The following is a 9,873-nucleotide window of genomic DNA, read 5'->3' as shown; positions in this document are numbered from 1 at the left end:
TTTTGAGTGCCATCCACCCCTCCTCAACTCGCTTGCCTTCCAGTAACCTATCCCAGGAGACTTTCCCCAGTCTGGCCTTCAGTTGGCCAAAGTTGGCCTTCTTGAAGTCCCAGCTTCTAGTGCTCGACCTGCTGCACGTCCCCAGTCCCCTGATCTCAAAGCAAAGGATGGAGTGATCACTCGCATCCAGAGCTCCCCTAATCAGTACTTCATCTATCAGCTCCTCCCTGTTGGTGAAGACCAAGTCAAGGATGTCTCCCCCGCCCCCATTGCCTCCTGGACCCTCTGCATGAAAAAACCCTCCCTCTATAGCATTTAGGAAGTGATGTGACCTGGCCATAGCCACCAAGTGAGTCTCCCAATTATATCTGGAGATTGAAATATCCCATAATTACTGTGTCCCTTCCCTGAGATATCCTTAGAGACTGATCTGTCAAGACATCACCCAGGGTCTCAAGTTGACCTGGGGGGGGGGGCGATAACATACCCCCACTGTCAGGTCCCTTTCCCTGTCAAATCCCCTTAGTTTCACCCAGACTGCCTCTACTGAATCCCCATCTGTGCTGCATCCTATCTCACTGCATCCTGTCCCTTCCCTGACGTATAAAGTCACGCCCCCACCTCTCTTTCCCTTCCTGTCCTTTCTAAACAGGTGATACCCCTCTATGTTCACATTCTAGACTTGCCTTTCATCCCACCAAGTTTCTGTGATCCCCACCAGGTCATACCCTCCTATTCCCAGGAGAGCTTCAAGCCCTTCCTGCTTGTTCCCATGCTCCTAGCACAGGTGGACATGCACCTCAACTCCTTTCTTTGGAGTTTCCAACCTCCTCCTTCCTCCCATCTTCCCTGATACCGCCCACCTCTTTGTAGGAGTCCTTTCAGTCCCTGCAGTACCTCTAACACCCAGGTCCCAGAGCCCTGATCCTCTCTCCACACTTGTCCAGTGCAGACAAGTGTTGGGGGGACCTGACCTGCCCGCCCCCCGGCTCAGTTTAAAGCTCGCTGGACAAAGCTCACTAGAGCATCTCCAAAGGACCTTTTCCCCATCCTTGTGAGGTGCAACCCATCCCTTGCCAGAAGTCCATTGGCAAGAAACTGGGTGCTGTGGTTGAGGAACCCGAAGCGTTCCTTCTGGCACTACACCCTAAGCCAGTCGTTCACCTCAGAGGCCCTTCTGTCCCTTCCTGGCCCAAATCCCCAGTCCGGTAAGATCGATGAGAAGGCCACTCGGGCCTTCAGTTCCCTGAGTGTCTTCCCCAAGGCCTCAATGTCCCTGGTGGTCCCGCCCACACCCTGCCTGGCTACGTCGTTTGTGCCCACATGGATCACCAGGAGCGGCTGGTGACCCCCAGAGTGAACAAGACGCCCCACTCTGTCCTTCACATGCCGGAAGTGTGCGCCCGGCAGGCAACAGACCTCCCTGTTCCCCAGGTCGGGGCGGCACACAGCCGCCTCAGTGCCCCTCAGCAGGGAGTCCCCAACAACAATCACCTGCTGCCATCTCTTCCTGGTGGTGGTAGCTGGCGGTGCCTTGTCCCTCGCCTCTCCCACAGCAGCCCCCTTGCCGCTTGTGGTCCCGGGCTGGGGGTCCTGCTGGTCCCCCGAGGCCTCATCAGCCCCAGCCTCCCCAAGCAGAGAGAACCTGCTTCCCAGCTCCAGATTGGTGCCAGGAGAAGGAGGAGGCCGTGCTGGCCTCCTCCTCCTGTGGGTGACATACCTCCATGTCTCCGCAGCTGCTCCTCCCGTGGCCTCTCCCTCAACTCTCTGTCCAGACGGGGGCTGCTGCCAGGGGGCCTGGAGAGCTCTCTCGGCCCTCAGGCCCCTCACCTCCTCCTCTAGCAGGGTCACCATCTTGCACTGAGGGCAAGTGTAGCCCTGCCTCTCCTGGGGGAGAAGGGTGAACATGTCGCAGCTCTCGCAGTGGGCAGCAACACCCATGACTCCCACCAAGGCCATCTCCTGGCCTGCCATTGGGAACCCCTCAGAGACCCGACCTTGGTCCCCCGCCTTGTCTGTCCTGCACTACTGCTCACTCACCCAGTTCTCCTGGACAAACACGCCCCCCCCCCCACACACACACACACAAGGATAAAATAAAAATTTAAACTGGGGAAAGAAGGGGGGGGGGGACAAAAAGGGAAGGGAGTCCCCAGACAGCCCGGGACACAGACAAGGGGCATCGCTCTTCTCAGCCCCTCTGACCAATGGCCCTGCCCCCTGCTCCCTCCTGGCCCCTCCCACCTCTCTGGCCCCGCCCCTTCCTCTCCGCTGCTCCTGGCCCTCTGCTCCCCTGCCCAGCCCCTGCCTTGCCTCCACCAGGCCCCTGGCCGCTCAGCACTCGCTCCCAGCCTGTGCCTCTGCTGCTCTGCTGCTCTGCCAAGAGGCCCGAGCCAAAAGGTGACAGCAGTTTTCACATGCTGACAGCAGTTTTTCTGTCAGCAGTTTTCAACTGTTCAAGATAAAAATGAAATTGACACTTAAAGTAAAATAGCAATGAAGGGTCAACAAAGGCAGCAAGAACCGCCAGAGCGTCATTGTGAATAACTTCAGGCAGGGCTTCCAACTCCCTCCTACAGGCTGCCATTGATGGGCTCCCAGGTGGAACCAGCTCAGCCAGGATGCAGCTTGTGGGGTGCGAGGAGCCCAGCCTCCGGACCTTTTGTGATCGTCACTTGGGAGTTCACTCTTCACAAGAGAGGCACATGGTTTTGTCTATAGGAGCAGCACATCTTTCAAAAAACAGGCCACCTCTCGCTGTGAAAGGCCACAGCGCACTTGCCCCAAAAGTTTGCCAGAACAGGCTCCTGTTTGCATGCAGGCGTGTGCAGCCGGGGGAACGTTACCCTGTCCCAGCTCAGTCCAGGTGGGAGGCGAGAAACATCCTCCAGCACAGCCCTGAGTAAAGAAAACTGATGGCCCAAGTGGAGGTCCATGTGTGCTATCCAGGCCCTGCTAGGGGGGTAATATGGCCATAAATAAGCAGTCATTAATTTTGCAATGCTACAGCTAAATGGCTCTCAAACAAATGCCTGCTAATAGTTTATCATTGCCAGCCCAGACAGGCACTAATAACCATTCATGGGAAGCAGCCCTTGTGCTCTGAGCCAGGAGAAATTCTGCGGCCCACTTAAGGGAGCAGGTGCCAAATTAATAGGTCTATTAACTGCTGCTCAGTGTGCATCTGGATGGAAGACCTTTGCACCTTTGGACCGGCCCTATCCACGCCCTGCACATGACGGCCAGGCCAGGAGCACCTCCCACCTGCTTTGCCTTGCTCCCTGCTGTTTTGGGGGAAGGGGTCTTTGCTGAGAGTAACCGAGGAGCCTGGACTGGGACCTCCCTGGATCGGCAGGGGACGCCTGTGTAGCCAACACCTCCAGCTCTCGAATGTCCCCCACAGAGCCTCCCCCGCCACAGTAGGCAAGATGCAGGCACAAAACCAAGCTCAGCTGGCACTCCCAGGGCAGGGGAGGGTGCTCAGGCAAGGGGTGCGGGGGGGGGGGGACTTCCTAATGAGAAGGAAGGACTCACTGGGGAAGACCCTGATGCTGGGAATGATGGATGGCGAAAGGAGAAGGGGCAGGCAGAGAATGAGGTGGCTGGATGGGCGTGAGCTTGGGTGGACTCCGAGGGATGGTGGCAGACAGGAGAGCCTGGAGGAATGTTGTTCATGGGGTCAGGCACAACTTTGTGACTGAACAACAACAAACAAACTGGGCCTGAGAGATGCTTGTGTAGGAAGTTGCAAAATCCTTCCTCCCCAGCAAGCCACAAATGACACAAATTACTTCTTTCTGAGGACTTATATCCTGTCCAGAGCTTTATCAGTTAGCAAGAAAGGCTTAGACTGTCCTGCCAAACCACAGAGAATATATTGAGAAAAGCCATACTATTGTGACGGAGCATGTGTCCATAATTCATGAAACAGCCCCATCAGTCAAATTCCCATTTTTGTTTTACATAACAAGCAGGGCCATCGCTGATCTCCCCACCCTCCCCTGCCACCACACACACACTCTTTGAAACGGCATGAAGATGGGGAGCAGGGCGGGGCTGGCCCCACAGGCAGGCCTGGCCAGGCTCCCGACAGGCCCCACATGCTGGCCCGCTGGCTCTCCGCCTGCCGGGCGCAGAGGGGCCCAGGGAGAGAGCCTTCCAGGGAGCCTGCCCCCAGGCAGGGCAGCCACTCCATCCCTTCTGCCTCCTTTAGGGATGGCTCTTTCGGAAGGATCTTGCTGTCAGATCTCAATGACAGGTAGGAATATGTGGGGCAAACAGACAAGGTGGCAAGACTGCGGCTCATGCCGTCTGCAAATCCAAGCTAGTGCCAAGGGGTGATGGGGCAGGAGGAGCTTTTCAAAGGTCACAGCAAGGTGTGTTGCCCCTGATTGCACTGGAAGGAGGATCGGGTGAATGCTGGATCCCCCACTGGGGAGGGATATAAAGTCTAGCCATTCTTGGGGATATCCTCTACCCATGGGCTTCTTTGCCACTGGACCACAAAGAGAAAACAGGCAGTCCTTGTAGTAACAAAGGAGGAGATCATTTGAGAAGTTATTCTAGGTAATAAGTCAGTCTGAAGCCAAATTGCATAGCACTTCCTAACAGTTGGAGGGGAAGAACCCCAGAGGATGAAGCCCCCTCTTCTGAGGGTATGTCTTCCTCCTCCACTACTGAATCTTGCTGTAGAAAATCTAAATGCAGCCCTCTCCACGTCTCACGGATGTGGCCAGCGCAGCAGCAATGCTCGATTTCTCTCTGCGTGTTCGAAGCGTGGCAGGGTGGAGCGGGCCGTCTCTGTGTGACCATGGGTGGCTTCCTCGGCAGGTGAGGGGCACATGGGGCCCCAGAGGGCAGCAAAGCTAATTGCCCAAGGTCCGGGAGAGAGAGGTTGCGGGGCAGAGCCTGCTTCAGTGCCCCCCCCCCCTTGATGCGGTGTTCTGGCTTGGCCCCACCTGAGAAAGCCTGGAAGACTCTTTTCCCCTCGCACAGTTCTCTGATGTGGGCAGGCAGCTCTCTTTACGCACATCCACCAGCAAGAATTCATCAATCAGAGCTCACAAATGGGCACAGTACCAAGGTGCTCCATAACGGGGTGCAAAGTTCCCCACATCCACAATTCTCCACCTCCTCTCCAGAGGTTCCAAAGGGAATCTTTGCCCTTGGCCTCATTTGCAATTAATTCAAGGGGACTGTCACTGAGTGGGATCTGACGAGAAAGCCAGCGAGGGTCCACTGGAGTGTGCAATCAAGAGAGTTTGGCTTATTTCTCGGCTTATTCGGCCATATGGGAAATACAGGCCATGAGTGGACAGTCCCCAGAGAGACCACTGAGCTGGAGCCTGTAAAAGACGCTTTCATGTTGCGCAGTTTTCATATGGTGAGTCATGCAGAGAACCTAGATATGGACTGTCATAGTGCAAACACATCACATCCATACATACATAGCCTGTCAGTTCCATACACAATTTGGGTGACGGTGGGGGTCACATGGGCTGTTTGCTAGAGGCACGTGAGGGTAAACAGAAAGGGTGGAATGGATTAAGACAAAGCCAGAAGGAAGGCCTTTCAGGACAGCCGCTGCTCAGCATCTCTCAGGTGTCCCTGGGGGACCAGGCTTGCAACCTGGCTTCCTGGTCAGATCAGCATCCTGCGTAAGCCCAAGCCATTCTTGCATACCAGGGCAGAGCTTTTGCTCATTCTGACAGATCCCTTGCCTGGCTCCTGAAGATGCAGGGGGGAGAAAGAAGCACCCTGGGGCCTAGAGGAGCGCCTCTCCTGGCAACCGAGGCCCGGCGAGCGCTGCAGCTGCTCAGTTGGCTATTTGCCACCTGCCACCACTTCTCCCGGACATGCCCAGGTGGCTTCCCTGGAGAGCGGGCTTCCCTGGAGAGCGGGACTCGCGGCCGAGCCCGCTCCCTGCCGCCGCACTGGCCTCATCCCACGGCCCGCCGTGGGCAAGGGGTCTGTTCCCAGGCGAGCCTTTCCCCGGGCCACAGTTGCTGCCTACATTTGCTGCCAATGCAGTAGATTCTAGTGCTCATTAAAAATGCATTCCAAGAAGACAGAGTTTCCCAAGCATGTCAGGGAGAATATTAATATAGGGATTAATATTATGCTCAATTGCTCTCAGAGCCTCCTGGAAGGGATGCACTAAACCAAGATGGGGTGCCGGGACTGGGAGGGGAGGCCGATTCCCTGCTCATGAAGTGCACACCAATTTGGCACTGGTGCGGCCAACTGATTTGGAAACAGTTTTGCAATGTCAGCAAATGACCAATCCCCTCCCAGCTGCTTTGTATTTCTGAGCAGGACACTGGGCAAATCTGCCTCCCGGGACAGGGAAGATCAGTTGGAAACAAGCGCAGGGAGGAGCGAGCTGCAAATGAGCCTTTGCTACTCAACAGGACTGGCTGTTTCGCCATCAGGAATCTTGCAACTGCAGCTCAGCAGCCCATATTTCTTCTCCTCAACTGCCAGCCCCCAGCCAAGCCCAGAAATATCTTTCAACTACTAGTGGTCACGTCAGGCTGACTTCAGACTCAAAAAGATCCGGGAGTTTTTCTTCAGTGGAATGGTTTATTGCTCTCACATTTTGTTTCCTCTGATGTTTCTAGCCCTTGCCTGATTTCCACTAGACAGATGAGACAGGAATATCTCTGAAAGCAGCCATCACGGTGACGGCTAAGTCAGAGTGCAGCCGTGTGTGTCTGGGCAGGAGAGAGCAGAGTGCTTGCCTTGCCTGCCAGCACCCCAGGAAACCAATAAGCCGCACTTCATTGTGTGGAGTGAGAGCTGTCCAAGCATGCCCCAGTGCCGTGTCAAATCAAACTGTAATCCTGTCAAAACGGGGCTTCCAGGATGGAGGCAACCTGCCTGGCAGCGGCCACGTGCCCAGGGAATGGCTTCAGCAGAGCTTCCCCTGCTCCCCGCACCAGGAGGGATTCCCCACAGGGGCCTTTGGGCGGCTACCTCCTCTGTACACTGGGCAGACATTGTTGTTCCGCCAGAGCTGGGCATGCCACCAGCGATGTGGCTCCATGCCACACCCATTAGCAGCTCGCAGGGCCATCCTCATGGGGCAGCAGGTGGTATGACTGATGGAGAACTGTGGACTTACCGTATTGTTTTGGCCTGCTTTAAATAGAATTAAGCTTCTGTCTGTATTTGTGGCAACTTTAATCTATCATTCTAAGCTGGGCATCATCTTGGTGGCCTCGGTTGGCAGGAAAGCAGCTGCATCAGCAGTCTCTAGAAATCCTCCTCAGTTCAAGGGACCCATTCCCCAGCAGTTGCGAGCAGAATTTTAGGGATTTTCAACTAGAAGCGTATGGCTGGGCACATGGTGGAGGCTGTGGCTCCCCTCTGTTCCCCTTGCAGGAGGGCTCCTCCTGCCTTTCCACAAGGTGGGCCAGAAGTAGGGCTGCAGAACCGGCCAGGTCTCATTTCCTTTCCCAGCTGCTGGCAGCATCCTCCAGCCGTGCCCCAACGCTCTTGGACCTGTCCGGGCACGGTGCCGCACAGCAGAGGAATTCCGGTTAGTGCCAGTGTCGGTAAACGCTTGTGGGATGAACTCCTTCAATAAGCGCTCTGAGCAGGGTCCTCCATGCTGCTCGGCCACTTTTGGCCCAGCCTGTAGATGTCCCTGTGTGTTCCACTGGCCAACACACGGCGGTGCTTCCACAGGGAGCAGAACCGCACAGACTCCCCCAGCTTCTGTAGCAAATCATGGCACCAGGCTGGAAAACTGGGCTTTGCTCACGCCAAAAAAAGCTGCGAAGATGGCAGGGGAACCTGGGAGAGGCCCTGGGAGGCTGACAGCACTGGGGAAAGGCCCCACTAACCTCTGCGGCTGAGGATCATGTGTGTGCAGAAAGGCCCTTCCTCGTGTACACTACAGGTGAGGCTGTGGCCCTGTGACAGGGCTCTCCGTATGCAGATGCTCTCACCAGTTGCCCCTCAGTTGGGCTGCAAAGGCACCATAGAGGCAGTGGCTGCTGTCACAGGGCCGGAAGACGGAGCATCGCTTGCGCTCACACCGCAGGCCCTCCCTGTCCCCAGCAATCCCAGGCAGGAGGGATCGTGCATTCCTCACTCTTCTTGGAACTCGGTATGCTGGGAAGAAGCAAGCGCTGCGGAATGTCTGCTTCTGTGTTTCTTCTTGGTCGGCTGAATCCAGGGGGGAGCCCAAGAGTGCAGGGGCACCTGGGCGCTGCAACCAGGAGAGGCACTGCCAGCAGCACACACACAACATGCTGTGCATTTCACCAGCTTTGCCTGTAGGGCTGCTTTGGAAAACTGCTCACCAGTCACAGGACTTTAAACTTTAGACCATCATGGTGACTTCAAGCTTTGCTTCCCAACCTCCACGAAGCACAGCTTGGCTTAGAAGGAGACCTTCCAGTGTACTTCCTACCCAGGAGATCTGAACTAGCAAAAATACCCCCCACCCCCAGCATGATGCCACCTCCTAAGAAAGCTGAAGGCACCAGAACTTAAAGATGACATCAACCCCTATTAAAACCTGGAAGATCTCTTCCAGCAGAAGCAAAAACTATAAAGCCGGATAACAGCAATGCAGCTCCCCACTGTATGACAGAGTGAGACAGGCAGTCACATCAGAAGAGGTTCTGATGCAGTTTGGCAGTGCTTGCTAGCACAGCTGGTGTGCTGGCATCATGCTGGGGTGGCAGCTGAGCTCATCTCCTCTCACTCCTTCTGCAGAAGCTATAGATCACTGCATACGACTTGGCAGCCCGAGCAGTTCGGCCCGGCTTGGTCGCCGAGATGCAAATAGAGCCTGTTGGAAGGAGTGTGCAGCCCGTCAGGCTGGATCTTGCAGTGAGGCCCAAAAGCCTCCAGACCCCAGTGCAGCAGAGGTGTTCCCCGCCACCCCGTTCCTCTGTCAGCATTTTCCTGAGACAGGCTTTGGTGTGTCTGGCTGGGGTATGTTGGAGGGGCAGGCCAAGGCCGGAGCAACCTCCAAGCGCTTGAACCACCCCTCCGCATCTACCCAGAGGCCCCCGTCGTCCATCTCTGAGGTCACTTTCCCAGCCTGGGAGAGCAGCTTGCAGGACTCCTTCATGCCAGCTGCAGGGCAGGCAGGAGAGGCCGAGCCCCAGGAAAGATGTGCCACTGTCATGAGATCTGGTAATGCAGCCGGTCCGGGGCCCCTCAGGTGCTATCTAGGGTTGTAGAACTGCTCCCTAAACAATTTTCCAATTTAATGGCTGGCTCACAGACATTTGAAGTAAAGATGATTGCTTGACTGGGGGAAACGAGTGCCAGTCTCTGCTCCTCCTCCAGGCAAGCTGAATCTGGCCAGGGTAGGTCAGATTCTGGCATTATGTGGGATTCTGCACACGTGTGATTTTCTTCCCACCTTTCCCATCTTCCCACCTTTCCATCCCACCAAACCCTCTTTTCTGTGTTTGGACGCTCAACCACCCTGGTTTAAAAACTAGCCCCACCACCCCTTTCCCATATAAAGGACTGCACAAGTTCAATCCTGCCCCCGTTCCTCAGACTTCTGCAAGCTTTCCATTGAATCCGTGTCTCGGAGCTTGGGAAGGAGGCCCTGGCACCTCTTGCTCTGCCCGGGGCTTGGTGCAGGAAGGCCCCTGGCCGAAGGGCCAGAAGCCCCAGGCAGCTGTGCAGCCACCCGCAAGTGCCCATCCTGACCAGTGGCAGCCCACTAGATGCTCTTTGGGTGGAGCTTCTGTAAAGAAGGTCCCCCCCAGGAGGCTCAATGACCCCCAGCTGGTAGCACTGGCCCACACTGGAAAAACAGCAGAGAAACTGAGGACCTGAGCATCCGCCAGAAGTACAAGACCAGGGGCACCGCAGCTGTCACGGAAGAGCTGCTGGCCT

The sequence above is a fragment of the Varanus komodoensis genome, unplaced genomic scaffold (genome assembly GCF_004798865.1).
Source record: "Varanus komodoensis strain SLA01 unplaced genomic scaffold, ASM479886v1 scaffold73, whole genome shotgun sequence".
Classification (NCBI taxonomy): Eukaryota; Metazoa; Chordata; class Lepidosauria; order Squamata; family Varanidae; genus Varanus; species Varanus komodoensis.
This window is presented reverse-complemented; position numbering follows the sequence as displayed.